Genomic DNA, 6,725 nt, shown 5'->3' with positions numbered 1-6,725 from the left:
TGGTTTTAGGTGAAGATCGGGAAGTCAGATGAGCTCGAGTTTAGCCAGGTCAAGTCACTGTTGAACTTGACTGATCAAATCAGTGAAGCAAGCCATCAATTGAGCCAGGAATTGGAATTCAAATTGCTGCTGAACCGGACCAAGAGGCATGTGAACCCGGTTCACTGGAGAAGAAAACCAGCGATTGAGAAGAGAACAGTAGCTTCGCAATTTTGGATCGCGATTCTTTTCTCCGCGCGCGCGACACCGACGGCGAGCTCCGTTCACATCTCAGATCTCAGTCATCTTCCATCCTCAACGGCAGATTTCCGCAATCTTCAGCAACTAACAAGAGGGTGATCAGATCGCAATCAAGATCGATTTCCAGATCACGCATTTCTTCTTCGCATTCCGCCGAACCAGCAGATCAAGGGCGTTCCCTAGATCTGCGATTTCCAGCCGATTGTAGGGTTTCTCTGGAGTTCTCCAAGAATTTCTACAATCATCCATTTTCCATTCTTCACCAAATTTTGGCAATCAGATCTATATCCAGATTTCAGATCGCTGTTCATCCTCTGTTCTTCACGCGACGAAGAATTCCAGCTTCAAGGGCGTTCTCTGTGGCTGGAATGTTCTTGATTTAATGGCTGAAAGATTCGGAAGAGGCTGTTGAGAACCACAAGGGCGTTCCCTGAGGTTTCTTCGCAGATCTGTGAAGAGAAGGAAGTTGAACTTTGATTTGAGTTTGTGAATGATTTTTCCAGCATTTCTTTAACCTAGATCTAGTTGTTGTTTCATCGTTTAATTGTTGTTTAGATTGTTTTAGCATAAGAACATTCCATTATTGTTTTGAAATAGAAAGATCATTTGATTTTGGAAATTTTGTTTTAAATTCTTGTTCTGAATTTTGCAGTGGCAGATGTTTTCGTATTTAGGTTTTTTTTGTAGTTAGTGTTGTTGAATCAAAGATGGAATGATAGTTTAATTGCATTAGAGTTAAGTAGTTTGATTGCATTTAGAGTTAGATTTCTTGTTAATTCTAGTTTCATTTGATAGCATTGATTTTGTTATTAATTCTGCATTTAATTAGTTTAATTTTTAGTCATTTAATTTTCTTAGTTTAATAGCTGTAATTTCTTTCATTTAATTGCATTTTGTTTAGTTTTTAGTTTAAATTCTTGTTTAGATGTTTTGACATTTTAAATTGTTTTATAGAAAATCCAAAAAGAAAGAGTTGAAAATCTAATTCAAACACACTTATTAGTATCCTTGGAAAAATACGACTTGGGACTCCATACTACACTTTTATTTTTAGTTTTGAAATGTTTCGATCTATATCAATTTGATGCACCACGTGACACGTAGAATGGTAGACACCAAATTTTGGCGCCGTTGCCGGGGAACCTACTAGTAATGTGTGTTTGTTTTAGATTGTGCATGTTTGATTTTCATTGACTATCATTGTATTTGTTTTCATAGAATATCTTCTTGAATGCTAATTGAATTGTTTTCATGACCAGGTCTTCAAAAGAGAAATTGTTTGAGTTAGATCCTGAAATTGAAAGGACCTTCAGAGCTTTGAGAATTCAAGAGAAAAATTCAGAAAAGTCAGAAAGTTCTTCAGATATTCTCATGGCTGATCATAGCAGAACAATGAAGGAGCTTGCAGCTCCTGATGAAGCTTTCAAGTACTCATGCATCACTTATCCTACATTAGAGAGTGATTTTGAGTTGAGATCAGGGTTGATTCATCTACTTCCAAAGTATCAAGGATTATCTGGAGAAGACCCAAACAGGCATTTACATGAATTTCATGTGGTATGTTCAACCATGAAGCCACAAGGAATTTCAGAAGAGGATATTAAGCTCAGGGCCTTTCCTTTCTCATTGACTGGAGTAGCAAAAGATTGGTTGTACTATTTGCCACCGGGATACATCACTTCTTGGATGGATATGAAGAAGGCTTTCTTGGAAAAATTTTTCCCAGCTTCGAGGACTGCAACTATCAGGAAAAGTATCTGTGGGATTCAACAAGTGGTGGGGGAAACATTGTATGATTATTGGGAAAGGTTCAAGAAATTATGTTCAAGTTGTCCTCAGCACCAGATTAGTGAGCAGTTACTTGTCCAGTACTTCTACGAGGGTTTATTACCTATGGACAGAAGTATGATAGATGCAGCAGCTGGAGGGGCATTAGTGAACAAGACTCCAGAACAAGCAAGGGAGCTAATATCAAACATGGCTGAAAACTCACAGCAATTTGGGAGTAGAACGCTCACAACTAGAGGAGTTGGTGAAGTCCAGATGGTTGCTAATGAACAAAAGGAGATAAGGAGTTCATTGATGGAATTAACATCTTTGGTGAAGCAACTAGTCTTGAATAATGCTAATCAGCCTTCTAGTGTGCCAATTGCTCAATTTCCATGTAAACAAGGCATGATTTGTAGCATTTGTTCAAGCAATGATCACAATTCAGAACTTTGTCCTAATCTCCATCAAGATGAATCTTTGGCGGCATTTTCTAGAGCTCAATTCCAACAAAATATGATCCGCATTCATCTACATATAACCCCGGTTGGAGAGATCATCCAAACTTGAGGTATGGCAACTCATTTTATCAACAACCGCCTTCAAATCAACATTTCCAGCAGCAATACCAGATTCAGCCTAACCAGAATTTCCAGCAACAAAATCAGCAAGGTTTCCAGCAAAATCAGCATTATCAGCATCAATACCACCCTGCAAACCAATTCCAGCCACCTTTTCAGCAATTCCAGCATTCATTTCAGCAATTCCAGAACCCTAATCAGCATTTCCAGCCTCATTTCCAGCAGCAAAATCAACATTTTCAGCAAGGGCAGAATTTCCAGCCAGCACTTCCAGCACCTACACGGTTGAGTTTAACCCAAGGAGGCCCTAGTAATGCTTCAAATTCAGATCCACAACAAGCTAGATTGGAAGGGTTAATGCAGCAAATTATTCAGCAAAATCAGAACCAGCAAAGAACAGATTCTGCACTTCAAAATTTGGAAAGGCAAATTGGACAGCTAGCTTCTAGTATTAACCAGTTGCAATCTCAAGGTTCAAATCAGTTGCCTTCACAAACTACTCCTAATCCTAAAGGGAACGTAAGTGCATTAACTTTAAGGAGTGGGAGAAAAATTTTGGGAAGTTCTAGTGGAGGGGCTGCTGTTGAGAAATTTCCAGCAAATCAGGAAGAAAATTTCAGCAATAAAGGAATTCCAGAAGTCCAGAATGTGCCAACTTCAAGGTCTACACCAATTATTGATGATCATATAGATTTGGAGCAAGAAACAAGGAGGAGAATGGAGTTATTCCAGAAAATTCCAGCAACTTTTCTGCTGCTGGAAATTTTCCAGCAGCCACCAGTAAAGCTGGAAATGCAGAAATTGAGGATTTAGAGCAAGGAAATACCGGGCAGCAAGTTCCTTTACCTTTTCCTCGACGCAAGGTTCAACCAAGAAGGGATGTAGAGGAGGAGAAAGCTAAGGAATTCCAAGAACTTATGGATTTATTCAGCAAGGTAGAAGTCAATGTTCCCTTACTCACAATGATCAAGCAGATTCCAAAGTATGCAAAATTTTTGAAGGATCTTTGTGTGCACAAGAAAAAGTTGAAAGGAAATGAGTTGATTAGCATGGGCAAGAATGTGTCAGCACTTATTCAGACTGTTCCTCAGAAATGCGAAGATCCTGGAGTTTTTACAGTGCCTTGTGAGATAGGGAGTAGTCTTTTTAAGGATGCTATGCTGGATTTGGGAGCGTCAATTAATGTAATGCCAAAATCAGTGTTTCAGACTTTAGGCATTGGACCATTACAGCCTACAGGAGTTGTCATTCAGTTAGCTGACCGCAGTCAGACTCACCCAGCTGGAGTTATTGAAGATGTATTGGTTAAGGTGAGAGAACTTATCTTTCCTGCAGATTTCTATATACTTGACATGGAGGGAGACTATCTGGCCAGTAGATCTCCACTTATTTTAGGACGACCATTTTTGAAGACTGCAAGGACAAAGATAGATGTTCATGCGGGCACACTTTCTATGGAGGTAGGTGATACAGTGGTTCGATTCAGCATTCTTGACGCTATGAAGCATCCTAGAGAGGATCATTCTGTTCTTAGTTTGGATATTTCAGATGAGATGGATTATATGGATTTCTTTTCACAGATGGGTTCAGATTGTTCTGAGATTGATTCTGGAGATGTTTTGACTACAGATTTTGCAGATTTTACAGATTTGGGAGTGGATGATATTTCTGATGGATTATTTCAGAGGGATAGAGAAGATGTATGCGTAGGGGATTGCTTAGGAGAAGCTCTACCCCTAGGATCGCCTAGAGAAGAAGAAGTATGCGTAGGGGATTGCTTAGGAGAAGCTCTACCCCTAGAATCGCCTTCTGTTGAGCAGACACAGGATGAATTGAAGCCGTTGCCTTCACACTTGAAGTATGCTTACTTAGGAGAGAATCATCAGTTGCCTGTCATCATAGCCCAGAATTTAGAACAGGAGCAAGAGAGCAGACTTTTAGAGATTCTGAGGCAGCACAGAAAAGCCATTGGATGGAGCCTAGCAGACATTCCTGGTATCAGTCCTTCTATTTGCATGCATAGGATTTTCTTGGAGGAGGATGTGAAACCAGTGAGACAGCCCCAGAGGAGACTTAACCCACTGATGCTTGATGTAGTGAAGAAAGAGGTGACTAGACTTCTACAGGCAGGTATTATTTACCCTATTTCTGACAGTAAGTGGGTTAGTCCTATTCATGTGGTTCCAAAGAAGTCAGGGGTGACAGTTGTGGCTAATAAGGAGAATGAGTTGGTGCCCACCAGAGTGAAGAATGCTTGGAGAGTTTGTGTGGACTATAGGAAGCTGAACGAAGCAAGCAGAAAAGACCACTACCCTTTGCCATTTATTGATCAGATGCTAGAGAGGTTGGCGGGTAAGTCACATTATTGCTTCCTTGATGGGTACACTGGATATTTTCAGATTTGCATCGACCCAGAGGATCAGGAGAAGACCACATTCACGTGTCCTTTTGGTACATTTGCTTATAGACGGATGCCATTTGGGCTTTGCAACGCTCCAGGGACTTTTCAGCGATGCATGGTAAGCATTTTTGGTGATTTATTAGAGCATTGCATGGAAGTTTTCATGGATGATTTTTCTGTGTATGGTTCGTCATTTGATGCATGTCTAGAAAACTTGTCTAGGGTTTTAGATAGATGCATTGAGACTGATTTGGTGCTTAATTTTGAAAAATGTCATTTTATGGTTGAGCATGGTATTGTTTTAGGTCATATAGTCTCTAGGAAAGGCATTGAAGTAGATCCTGCTAAAGTTAGTGTTATATCTTCTTTATCTTACCCCGCATGCGTGCGGGATGTTCGAGCTTTTCTTGGCCATGCAGGATTCTACAGGAGATTTATTAGGGACTTCAGTCAGATTGCTCATCCATTGTCTCAGTTGCTTCAGAAAGATGTAGAGTTCCATTTTGATCAGAGGTGTAAGGAGGCTTTTCAGAGATTGAAGGAGGCTTTGGTTACTGCACCTATTATTCAGCCACCCGATTGGACTTTACCATTTGAGCTGATGTGTGATGCTTCTAATTTTGCTGTAGGGGCAGTACTTGCACAGAGAGTTGATGGGGCACCACATGTGATCTATTATGCTTCGAAGACCTTGGATTCGGCTCAAGCAAATTACACCACGACAGAGAAGGAGCTTCTTGCCATTGTTTTTGCATTAGATAAATTTCGATCTTATTTATTATGTTCTCACGTGGTTGTATTTTCTGATCATGCAGCTTTGAAGTTTCTCCTCAAGAAGCCAGATGCTAAGCCCAGATTGATTAGATGGATGCTTCTTCTCCAGGAGTTTGATTTGGAGATTCGAGATAGGAGTGGGAAGGAGAACTTGGTTGCAGATCACTTGAGCAGAATTGAGGGTGATATGGATCATTCAGCTATTGATGATGACTTTAGAGATGAGCAGCTCTTTCAGGTGCATGGTGAGTCACCGTGGTATGCAGATCTGGTAAACTTTTTGGTATGTCATGTTTTTCCTGCACAATTTTCAAAAGCTCAAAAGGATAAATTGAAAAGTGATTCAAAATATTATGTGTGGGACGATCCTTATTTGTGGAAATTTTGTAGTGATCAGATCATTAGGAGATGCATACCTGAGTTTGAGTTTCAGTCTATTCTTACATTTTGTCATTCATCTGAGTTTGGTGGGCATTTTGGACCTCAGCGGACTGCTAGGAAGGTGTTGGAGTGTGGTTTTTATTGGCCTACCCTTTTTCGTGATGCCTATGTTTTTTGTAGATCATGTGATAGGTGTCAACGAACTGGAAACATAGGACCTAGGAATGAGATGAATCAACATTACATGCTTTTTTGTGAGATCTTTGATGTTTGGGGCATTGATTTCATGGGTCCCTTTCCTGTTTCTTTTGGATTTTCATATATATTGTTAGCAGTTGATTATGTTTCCAAGTGGGTGGAGGCCATTCCCACCAGGACTGATGATGCTTCTGTTGTTGTTAGTTTTGTCAGGACTCATATTTTCTGCAGGTTTGGAGTGCCCAGGGCAATAATCAGTGATAGAGGGACACATTTTTGCAATAGACAAATGGAAGCTATGCTAAGAAGATTTGGGGTTTCACATAGAGTTTCTACATCCTATCATCCCCAAACAAATGGACAAGCTGAGGTGTCGAATAGAG

General features: G+C 40.2%; 1 pseudogene; it reads left to right on the top strand.

Moving 5' to 3' along the window:
* The first annotated feature begins 1,491 nt into the window (after positions 1-1,491).
* Positions 1,492-5,111, top strand: LOC141815775 (uncharacterized; annotated as a pseudogene).
* The last annotated feature ends 1,614 nt before the right edge of the window (positions 5,112-6,725 follow it).

Source organism: Curcuma longa, unplaced genomic scaffold (genome assembly GCF_044706935.1).
Source record: "Curcuma longa cultivar G26 ecotype Majalengka, Jawa Barat unplaced genomic scaffold, ITB_CL_G26_1.1 contig_10212, whole genome shotgun sequence".
Classification (NCBI taxonomy): Eukaryota; Viridiplantae; Streptophyta; class Magnoliopsida; order Zingiberales; family Zingiberaceae; genus Curcuma; species Curcuma longa.
The sequence above is the reverse complement of the archived record's forward strand: the minus strand, read 5'-3'. Positions and strand labels throughout refer to the sequence as shown.